The following is an 11,409-nucleotide window of genomic DNA, read 5'->3' on the forward strand; positions in this document are numbered from 1 at the left end:
GCATTCTCTGCCCATCATCTGCGCATTACTAGCCACTCTTCCCCCAGCGGAATCCTGAAGGCCTTACTTTTCGAAATGCGTGTTGCTGCTGCCAGTACCGCGACTGAGATTGTATCATGCTTGTTTTGTATGTCCTATGTGCGTTTTCCCTCCGTTAACATCTCACGTGATTACATGTGTACCTAAGAGGTACGCGTTTATGTAAATATTGTCGATTTCTGGGCCTGGTCCACACCAAAGAATACCGGGGCATATTATCAAGCAGGGCGAAAGGCAATTATCGCCACTTTAGTGGCCGTTTTCGGCCGCTAAGCGGCGATAATTCTATCGCCCTATTAGCAAGCTGTCGCTAACTGATGTTAGCGACAGCTTTTAGGCGATAGCGAGCGGTTTGGGGCCCGCTTTGCATGTCAGCGATGTTTATCGCTAATGACATGCAAAGTGGGCGTACCCAACCAGTTAGCGACTGAAAGCAGTCGCTAATGTCGCTATCGCCTATTAGCAAGGCAGGCGCAGCGATGGAAATATTCGCGCTAAGCGCGAATATCTCCAAATACTAACACCTGCCCAGACCAGTTCTTAGCCATGTTATCCAATGGGAGGTGGATAACATGGCTAAGAGCATTTTGTTGCTAATGCGTGAATATTGCTGTATTCTCAGTGATATTCACGCATTTCACCGCTATCGCTGGATATTTTAGCACAATGGAGAAAGACGTTGCTAATAGCATGATTTCTCCGCTAACATATCCAGCGATAGGCAGCGATAAAAAAATTGTTGCTAAGCCTATTTAGCGATAAATATCGCTACTTGTTGGTAATATGCCCCTTCTTTCTTAATAAAGGGAGTTCTTGTTTCACGACTTTTCCCACGCGCATTGGAAATTGTAGCAAACTGACTCATACATTCCACACCCCATGTCCCAAAAATCTGCATCTGCTGAATATTTACATGCACAGATGTCGAATTTTCCTTTAGAGTACTGTGCGTTCCCAGCCAGCATCAGGGGGAGTGACCAATTAAAATGCTGCAAATCTCCACGGTTAACTGCACTTCGAAACGTACACATTATGGAACTATGAAGTGGTGTAGCGTTCGTGGGAAAGGACTTGCAACTTCACCATCGTGGGAAGGGTGTCGGGGAAGGGATGAGTACGGACGGAAAAGTGTTTTATTACTCTTGGCAAATACTCTAGCTGGTGGTGGCCGTGCAGCTCGGTGCTTCATGGGTCAGAGGTACATCCCTGTATCGACTGGGAGGCTTTCCAATGTATTTGCAGCCCTCTGTGCAGAAATAAAAAATCGAATAAACAATGCAGAACTATCGTGGTGATCTAAAGGAAGGCATTAATCGAATAACATATGATTGTAAAAAATTTAATAAAGTACAATAAAATTCACAATTATAGTTTGCTATTCCAAGGATAGCCTAGCAAATATAAAGATACACAAAGAACAAAAAAAGTAGAGAAAATGAACTATAGACTGATGGGTACGTTTGCCATAATCAATTCTTGCTTGTCTCCTGGCCCACATAAAATTACACTGATCTGGTGAAAGAAATGCTGTGGAATCATGTAGGGGTAGTAATGATGACATAAAATGTAGTGCGCTTTAAAGAACAACACTTCAAGGGGTGGTTTTGAAGTGGAAAGAGATGCCAACGATAAGGGGGACAGGGATGGTGATTGGCCCTGGTGCAAACAAGAAAATGGCTTATTTGACGCAGTTTGGGAGAGTAAACTACCGTAATTACCTGGGTGCAATGTTTCCCTGAAGACTCTGGGCCCTGTGCCTCTGCATTTACTTGCTGTACCAATTTTAACTAGGCCTCTGGGGGCATATTATCAAGCCTGGCGATATTAGATTATCGCAGTTTTAGCGGCCCTTTTCGGCCGCTAAACGGCTATAATTATATCGCCCTATTAGCAAGCTGTTGCTAACTGATGTTAGCGACAGCTTTGAGGCGATAGCGAGCAGTTTGGGGCCCGCTTTGCATGTCAGCGATATTTATTGCAAATAACATGCAAAGTGGGAGTTACCAACCTGTTAGCGACTAAAAACAGTTGCTAACATCGCTATCGCCTAATATTTGCGCTAAGGGCGAATATCTCCAAAAGCTAACGCCTGCTCAGACCAGTTCTTAGCCATTATATCCAATGGGAGGTGGATATTATGGCTAAGACCCTATTGGCGTTAATGCGTGAATATCGCTGTATTCTCAGTGATATTCACGCATTTCGCCACTATCGCCGGATATTTTATCGCTTTATAGATAAACGTTGCTAATAGCACGTTATCTCTGCGATAATATCCGGCGATGCTTGGCGATAAAAAAAACTCGCTAAGGCCATTTAGCGATAAATATAGCTAGTTGTTGGTAATATGCCCCAGAGTTTTACAGGAAGCAGAAGCCCCTCCTTGGATAGTGTATTCTTTCATTCCAAATACCAAATAGTCAGAGGAGAAGCACATTGCTTGTCGTCCTGATTGCTTGACAAAGAAGTGGGAAGATGGCCCAACCGCATTTTTCCTGAATCACTCACTCACTTCGAGCAAGTAATAAATGTTGCCCGACTCAGTTGGGTAAATCATGACCAATGTGAAGATTGGACAGGTTTCTGCGAAGAACCGCTGTAATCCAGCAATTATTTTGTGGTATGCATCCTTGTGCTTTCAAAAAGAGCTTGTGCTGCTGCTTCACTAACACGTGGGGGTGTGCATGTGAGAGAGAGTGGGGGACTGAAGAGTTTCCAATACTGGAGTAGAAAAGCATTTGTAAATATAAAGGAGTTGCTATTGTAATAATACTGATAGTTTGCATATGTCAAGCTGTTTTTCCTAATTCTTAGATTTACGATAGATTTCAGTCAAAAGCCACAATACATTGCAAATTTCTAGTGAGAACCGAAGGCTTTGTGTAGGTGTGGCGCCAACAGTCAGATTCATAAGCAAGTGTACAATTAGGTGTTGGTTCTTTCTGGTATACCACAGTGGCGGCAGAGGGGGAGGTGGGTCACAGTGGTGGGGGGGGAGGAGGAAAATAAATAAATAAACACTTACCTGTCTGTCGCCGCTGCCGCTGCCGCCGCCGTCTCCTCTCATTTCTCTTCGCCCGCTTCCAGGGCAGGAAGCGTCCAGCTCCCAGCCTCCCAATAGCCAATCACAACGCTGCAATGGAGCGTTGGGATTGGTCTGAGCGCCGTGGATCGGCGCTCAACCAGGGTCTGGGGTCCTGGGCATGTTCTCCATGCAGGCTGTAATGCGGCGCACACAAGTCTGCCCCAAACTAGAAGCCGGAAGCGTCAGGATGCAGGTCCTTGCTTATACGGGACAGGAAGGGAGAAACAAGGGGGTGGCAGTTTTGGCTAGAAGAGGTATTGTAAAAATTAAAAAGAAAAAGGAGGATCAGGATGGGAGATGGGTAATGCTAGATATAGAAACTGCCGCAGGAAGATGTACACTGACCTCACTGTACGGCCCAAATGAGGATGAACCTGAAATAATTGAACTCATTGATGATGAACTAGCATCGTGGCCAGAACCTGTGATATGCTGTGGGGACTTCAACATCAATGGCTTGGACGGCCTAATAGAAGAGAAGGGGGGCAGATATCAAGGAAGGAAAAAAAAGCTATTTAAAGCTGTACAAAACCTTGTTCAACATAATGCGTTGGTGGATATGTGGGCGGAACTGAATCCGTTAGGTACAGGTAGCACTTTTTACTCTGCTCCACATAAAACAATAGCCAGATTGGATTATTTCTTTATATCTAGTTCACTCGTAAGCAAAGCCAGAATAGAATGTCTCCCCCGAATAATGTCAGACCACAGTCCGCTGGTCTTAAGTTTATCAGTGCCCCAAAAGTTGGAAAGGATAAGATCTACATGGACATTTGAAAGAGGGTTGCTGAAAGAGGAGGAGTACATTATAAGAATGCAAGAATGGATAACTCAATTTTGGGACATGAATAGGTACTCAGCTTCAGCGGATATGGTGTGGGATAGCTTTAAAGCCGGAGTTAAGGGAGAGACATTAAGTTACACTCTGGTAAGAAGTAAAAAGGAAAAGGAGAAGGTGGAAGAGGAGATTAGATCTCTAGTGGGGTTAGAAGAGATGCTAGTGGATGCAATAGGTAGACAAGAACCCATCGAACAGATTCTGGTGGCTCTGGAAGTACAGAAGGCAGAAACGGGTGTTACACTGGCGCAGAAAACAGCAAGGAATTACTTAGCAAAAAAAGAGAAATGTTACGAATTTAATGAGAGGGTTGGTCACCTACTCGCAGTCAGGACCAGACAAACTTTAGCAGCAGGAGAGATAAAAGAAATCAAGGATAGTACTGGGGCAATTGTCAACAAGGTGGAGGAGGTACAGGAGGTGTTCAGAAGGTTCTATGAGGTTCTATATGAACAAGATATAAATAACGGAAATATAGAGGCAGAAAGTATGGAATATCTCTTACAAGGGCTACAGGTAGGGTTGAGTACAGAAGAGATGGAAAAGCTAGATGGGCAATTAACAGTCCAGGAGATAAGAGATGCGGTATTTAGTCTACCATCTGGCAAAGCAACAGGACAAGACCAGATACCTGTAGAGTTCTATAAAACCTTTTGGGATGTGTTAGCTAAGGATATTTGGGCAATTTGTTGTTTGGCACAGGGGGGCAGAATAGTCCCACAATCTTGGGCTGGTGCGGATATAATAGTGATCCTGAAAAAAGATAAACCTCCAACAGAACCAGGCTCCTATAGGCCGATTACATTGTTAAATGCCGATGCAAAGATATTCTCCAAATCGTTGGCTAACAGACTGAGTAAGGTAATAGGAAGGGTGGTTTCCCCAGTACAACACGGCTTCATACCTGGTAAAGGGACTACCCAACATACCAGACAGCTGATCCCTATCTTAGATGCAGCAGAGGTTTCAGGAGACCCTGTCGCGGCTATTTTTCTGGATGCCGAGAAGGCTTTTGACAGGGTCTCCTGGGCATACTTATGGAAGGCCATGGAGTGGGCAGGCATAGGAAGGGGATATATAACTGCAATTCAGGCGCTTTATAAATATCCCACTGCTAGGATAAGAATTAATAAATCTTATTCAAATGCGGTACAGATTAGACGGGGGACTAGGCAGGGATGCCCAGCCTCACCTCTATTGTTTGCCATATATTTGGATCCGTTTTTAAGAAGACTTACACAAAATATCAAGATTCCTTCAGTCACACTGCACGAGAAGGACTACAAATTATTCGCTTATGCTGACGATGTGGCCATTATAACACCGACACCAGAGGGCTCACTGATCGAAATTGAACAGGAGGCAAGGAATTTCGGTGCGGTGTCAGGGTACCTAATAAACAGAGAAAAGACGCAAGTAATACAGAATAGATACACAACATTTGTAGACACACGAATAGTCCCAGAAACAAGGTACTTGGGAGTCAGGGTGACTGCGGATTTAGAGAAATTAGTGGGGATTAATATGGAACCACTATTAGGAAAAGTCAAAAGAAACATGGGGAGGCTTAACAATCTGCATTTGACACTAATGGGCCGTATTAATTTTATCAAAATGGTCACTTTCCCAAAATTTTTATATTTGTTTAGAGCAATCCCCCTATACTTTGAAGGTACATGGTTCAACAGAATAGAATCAACAGTGAATAAATTAATTTGGGCACAGGGGAAGACACGTAGGGCATACCGTTTTTTGACATTATCAAGAGAGAGGGGAGGCTGGGGGGCACCGGATTTTAAAACTTACTATTGGGCGACAGCTCTACAATATTCCAAAGGGCTATTAGGAGGAAGTGATCAACGGGATGAGAGAGCATGCCCAGAGAACGTCTATGAAGCACTCTTGGGAAAGGCGGCAGAGAATGCACTAGTCACAACTGTGGACTATGCCTATTTTAAACACACAAGGTTCAAGACCCTGAGCGCAATATACAAAATTTGGAGGGCAATTAAGAAAAAATTAGGACTGGGCAGATATAATAGATATCTGAGACTATATATGAATGATGATCTACCAGCAGAGATTTTTAGGGATGCAGTCATGAAAGAGTGGGATGGCAGCGGGATTAAGAAACTAGGAGACTTATTGGACACAGAAGGAGGGTTCTTACTGTTCCAAGATATACAATACAGATTTAAAATAGCCGGGAATAATTTTTTTAAATACTTACAAGTGAGGAGTTACTTTCATTCAAAACAGGGGGGAGCAGGAGGAATGACAAGCTGTAGGATAATGGACTACTTGGGGAGTAATATACTGTGTTCAATTAGGCAGTTGTATGCAGAGTTACAGGTATACAAAACAGATGACAGAGAGAGATATGGCAACAAATGGGTGGAACAGGCGAGAGCTCATCCTGAAGCCCTGCAAGCCTCATTAGATTTGGGTCAAACTATCCTGTGCTCAGCCACACTGCAAACCCAACATTACAAAACAGTCTATTCGTTATATCATATACCTGCTAGAATAGCCCAATGGGGGGGTAGCACTGGAATAACTTGTCCACGATGCAATTCAACAGGTGCTAACATTACCCATATGTTTTCACAATGCCCGCAATTGTATACTTTAAAATTGGCAATAGAGGAGTTCTTGGAAAAATCGTTGGGGCTAAAAACTAAACTAACTGATGAATTGATAATATTAGATATAAGTATAGGAGACAATAACATGTACTCAGAATTTCTGTTTATGGCTATAGCAGTGTTTAGGATAATTGTTGCAAAAGCCTGGAAGGAGAAATCTGCACCGACGTTTCAGACCTGGATAGCAAGGCTACTTTCCACATACAACTTAGAGAAAGCCATATATGATAGGAAAGGTAGAAGGGCAAGGGCCTTAGGGGGTAGGATCTGGCTCCCCATCGAACAATGGAAGAGCAGAAAGAATTAAAAGTACGTTTTTCTGCTTTTTTTATTTTTATTTTTTGGGCTATATCAGTGTTTGAGTTGTTTTATCTTCCCTACTTTTGTCTTACTTTTTCTTTGTTATATGTATAACTTTGTAAAAACAAATCTGTACTGGGGGGTTAAAAAAAAAAAAAAAAAAAGGATGCAGGAACACTGGAACCAGCATATAAAGTGGGAGACTGCTGGCTGGAAGGGTGTATCATCAGACCGATGAACAACTGTAGCTTGGGCCCGGTGTGGACTGCAGTGCCATACCCTGTCTGACTCTGCCCCTGACCTACTGGCCCTTACCCATCTTCAGACCAGACCAACAAACCGCAAAACAAGTTCCACTGTATCGTGGTGGACTTCTGTGGTAGCCTATCTGATTCTGTCCCAGCCCTACAAGCTTTTATCCTGTCTCAAAAAGCGCAGCAGCGGACACTAAGATGCCGCACCCAACATTCAATTCCGAAATAAGTCCTCAATGTTTTGTGCTGCCAACCCCAACGCCAGCTGCTTTTTGGCGTTGCTGTGTTTCCAGATCATAGAGAATCGTTGATTCAATTTTATGGGGGCGCACCAAGAAAAAGTCCAGATAGAGAGTATCGTTTGTGTATGTAGAAAATGTTCTTTATTTTTAACTCTTTTCTCTTAAAATACAGGTCACCAGACAGTTTTACAAAACGAATCAGCCAACGCGTTTCACTCCTTTTCCTGGAGTTTCATCAGGGCAGTTGTATGTGTTCTCTTTATTCCTTTCTTCTCTTCTTTTTTCTCTCTTATAGCGGGAAAATTTGGCCCAGTCTGGTTATATTTCTTATTTGAAGTCCCTTTACTTCTCCTGTCCGTTCTAGTGGTTCTCAGGTTGTTCTGTCATGCGGGGCAATATTAGCTTCCCACAGTTGTTTCACATTTCCACTTTCTAGCGGTTGTTGTTATAGTGTCCTCTTCTTAGTATGGAGAAATTGGTCGTGATAAACCTATTTCGGACAGGCGTTTTCTTAACGAAGTGTCGGCATGGATGGGACCATCCATGCCGACACTTCGTTAAGAAAACGCCTGTCCGAAATAGGTTTATCACGACCAATTTCTCCATACTAAGAAGAGGACACTATAACAACAACCGCTAGAAAGTGGAAATGTGAAACAACTGTGGGAAGCTAATATTGCCCCGCATGACAGAACAACCTGAGAACCACTAGAACGGACAGGAGAAGTAAAGGGACTTCAAATAAGAAATATAACCAGACTGGGCCAAATTTTCCCGCTATAAGAGAGAAAAAAGAAGAGAAGAAAGGAATAAAGAGAACACATACAACTGCCCTGATGAAACTCCAGGAAAAGGAGTGAAACGCGTTGGCTGATTCGTTTTGTAAAACTGTCTGGTGACCTGTATTTTAAGAGAAAAGAGTTAAAAATAAAGAACATTTTCTACATACACAAACGATACTCTCTATCTGGACTTTTTCTTGGTGCGCCCCCATAAAATTGAATCAACGAAGCTTTTATCCTGTCTCCAGACCAGCAAACAGCAAAATAAATTCCACTGTAACCTGGGTCCATACACATACAAACGTGTAGATATTGGGCTTCAGTTGCAATCTGTGAGGTGCTCACTGCATTGTTATGAAGTTCTCCGGTTATACTGAATAAGCAGCTACCTACGTCATTATCATATGAAATCTCTTTATTGATGTCATAAATAAACTTTCACAATTGGTTTATTATCCTTCTTGCTTTCTCAAATTTACTTTAAAATGTACCATTTGCCCTGTCGTTTATCAAAATTTCCCTGGGGAGAGAACCCCCCACCCGAGCCTCCCCTTAAGGGGGTAGGCTCACTTGCTCACCACAATGCTCTCGTCCCAAACTTTTACACCCCGGCACTTTCAAATGTCGCCAGCCGCCACTGTACTACAGTGAGACAGACTGTTAGTTAAGTTCGGCCTAAGTGTTATATTAAAAAACTGGAACATTTTTTATTACCCTGAGGTACATACAGCTGTGGCTGCTGCGTAGCAAGTGTGCCATATTTTCCTACTCTGAATTGCATCATATTAGCCTAAATCTACCTCGCCTCCGTTAGAGAGTTGGGAGCTCTCTACAAACGTGGGAGCAAAATGGTGCATTTTATAACCACATTTTCAGATAAATTGGCTAAAATGCCCAGGCTTTTAAAGATAATTCGTAATGGGCACTTACGGTATAATACAATACTTCATAGTTCTGCTTTGCAAGAGTAACCCTTACTCAAGGTATTTAAATGCCTTTTCTCCATGTTAAATATTGAGAACTTTCGGCCAAATAGTGAATCTTACTGTACAATTCACATGTGAAATTGGCTAAAAAGACTTAGGGACACATGCATCAAAGCTTTTTGCGACGCAAACGGTGCGATTCGCAAAAATCGTCCGTTTGGGAGCGCAAAATTAGCTTTTGGGATGCATCAAGGGTGAAGGCCTTCGCAATTTGAGAATTCGCAAATATTTGCGAGTTCTCAAATTGCGATTGCATTTAAGGAATCGCATTTTGCGATTCCTTAAATGCAATGTATGATAGTTTTAAAAATAGCGATTTCGCAATTTGGGGGAGCAAATTACCATGAAGTTGAACTTCATGGTAATTTGCGAAAACTTTGAAAAATGCACTTTTGTGCATTTTTCAAAGTTTCATGTTGTGCACACACATGCCCAACATATGTGCACAGATTAATCCTTTGGACACCCCTGCACCCTTGAAATTACATTTTCAATTTGCGATTCGCTAATTGCTAATCGCAAATTGAGAATGTCTTCCCATTCATTCCTATGGGCCTCTAGGCCCATAGGAATGAATGCGGAGGTATTCCTTAATTGCGACTCTCAATTTGCGAGTCGCAATTAAGGAATATTAAGAAATCGCAATTTTTTTAGCAATTTCTTGATGCATTGCATTTTGCGATTCCTTGTTTGCGATTCCTTATTTTTCAAATTAAGGAATTGCAAAAAGCAATGTTGATGCATGTGCCCCATAGGTTTTGAAAACAGTTCGAATAATCCAGGTATGCAATTTGGTTAATTATCCCTCCCAATGAATTTGGTAACTTACTTCATTCTTTCTTTTTTCCCACCACTCCTTGCAGGTAAATTCTCAATCATGTTCTATGGCTGAGAGGTTACTCTGAAGAAGCAACGTGGGAAAAGGTAACAGACCTTACAATGTCAGGCCTTAAGCTGCAGAGTGAACCTCTAAATCATGGGCACTCACAAACTTTCTCTCAGGGGACAAATTTACAGTGTGGTTTGTGGCCGAGGGCCGCACCGGTGGGGGCGGGGTCAGTGAGAAAGAGGGGCGGGGCTAAAGCCAAAAAAAACTGTGACCATGAGGTTGAACACAGGCCCCTGCAGCTGACGTCTTCATCCACTGAGCCACCAGACCCAGCATACACACATATCTATCTCTCTCTCTATCTCTCTCCCTCCCTCTTTCTCTCCCTCCCTCCCTCCCTCTCTTTCTCTCTGTCTCCCTCCCTCCCTTTCTCTGTCTCCCTCCCTCTCTCTCTCTGTCTCCCTCCTTCCCTCTCTCTGTCTCCCTCCCTCGCTCTCTGTCTCCCTGACTTTCTCTCTGTCTCCCTCCTTCCTTCTCTGTCTCCCTCCCCCTCCCTCTCTCTCTCCCTCCCTCTCTCTCTGTCTCCCTCCCTCTCTTTCTCCCTCCCTCCCTCTCTCTCTGTCTCCCTCCCTCTCTCTCTCTGTCTCCCTCTCTTTCTCCCTCCCTCCCTCTGTCTCCCTCCCTCTGTCTCCCTCTCTCTGTCTCCCTCCCTCCTTCTGCCTCCCTCCCTCCCCTGACTCCCCCTCTCTCCCTCCCCTGACTCTCCCTCCCCTGACTCTCCCTTTCTCTCCCTCCCCTGACTCTCCACCTCTCTCCCTCCCCTGACTCTCCACCTCTCTCCCTCCCCTGACTCTCCCTCTCTCTCCCTCCCCTGACTCTCCCTCTCTCTCCCTCCCTCGCCCCCCCGGCTCTCCCTCTCTCTCCCTTCCCTGACTCTCCCTCTCTCTCCCTCCCTCGCCCTCACTCTCCCTCTCTCTCTCTCCCTCTCTCACCCTCCCCTCTCTCTCCCTCCCCTGACTCTGTCCCTCCCCTGACTCTCTCTATCCCCTGACTCTCTCCCTCCCTCGCCCTCCCCTGACTCATTCCCTCCCTCGCCCTCCCCTGACTCTCTCGCCCTCCCCTGACTCTCTCCCTCTCTCGATTTCTACCACCCTCTCCCTCCCCGACTCTCTCCCTCCCTCTCTCCCCCTCCCTCGCCCTCCACTGACTCTCTTTCCCTCCCTCGCCATGCCCTGACTCTCTCCCTCCCTCGCCCTCGCCCTCCCCTGACTCTCTCTCCCTCTGTCCCTCCCTCCCCCTCCCCCTCCCCTGACTCTCCCTCCCTCTGTCTCTCTCTCCCTCGCCCTCCCCTGACTCTCTCTCCCTCTGCCTCTCCCTCCCCCTCCCCTGACTCTCCCTCCCTCTGTCTC

Source organism: Lissotriton helveticus, chromosome 6 (assembly GCF_964261635.1).
Source record: "Lissotriton helveticus chromosome 6, aLisHel1.1, whole genome shotgun sequence".
In the NCBI taxonomy this organism is placed as follows: domain Eukaryota; kingdom Metazoa; phylum Chordata; class Amphibia; order Caudata; family Salamandridae; genus Lissotriton; species Lissotriton helveticus.